Source organism: Macrobrachium rosenbergii, chromosome 7, assembly GCF_040412425.1.
Source record: "Macrobrachium rosenbergii isolate ZJJX-2024 chromosome 7, ASM4041242v1, whole genome shotgun sequence".
In the NCBI taxonomy this organism is placed as follows: domain Eukaryota; kingdom Metazoa; phylum Arthropoda; class Malacostraca; order Decapoda; family Palaemonidae; genus Macrobrachium; species Macrobrachium rosenbergii.
This window is the reverse complement of record NC_089747.1, coordinates 65872033-65872494: the sequence shown is the minus strand read 5'-3', so window position 1 is coordinate 65872494 and position 462 is coordinate 65872033.

Here is a 462-nt window from a genome sequence, read left to right as displayed (position 1 = left end):
AAAAAGTGGCAAAACACTTTCCTTTATGGCTAACATTAACTCGTGATACATATTCTTTATATTGGCCTTAGGGTCGTTTTTAACATAAGTAATAAATTTCAACTCATTATCTCTATAATTGCATCAAATTCATTAACTTAGAATTAATATAAAGTTACACGAATCGTTAGAAAAAAAAAATACTGCTAAGTATGTCCATACGGCAATTCGTACCCTTTGTAACAACGTAATCATGAATCAAACAAAATCTTTCCCTTCTTGGGGGAATGTTAGGCAACCAGTTATTTATTGTTTTGAACAAATACACTCTGACAAGATAGAAATGAATATATATTATCATTCTAATATATAGCCATAAACAATACATTTATTTTCCTAAATCGCGGGAATGCTATTCCTTACTGCGCATGATTACATCAGCAATAGGTACGAATTGTCATGTTGTGTACGCTGTGAGCACTT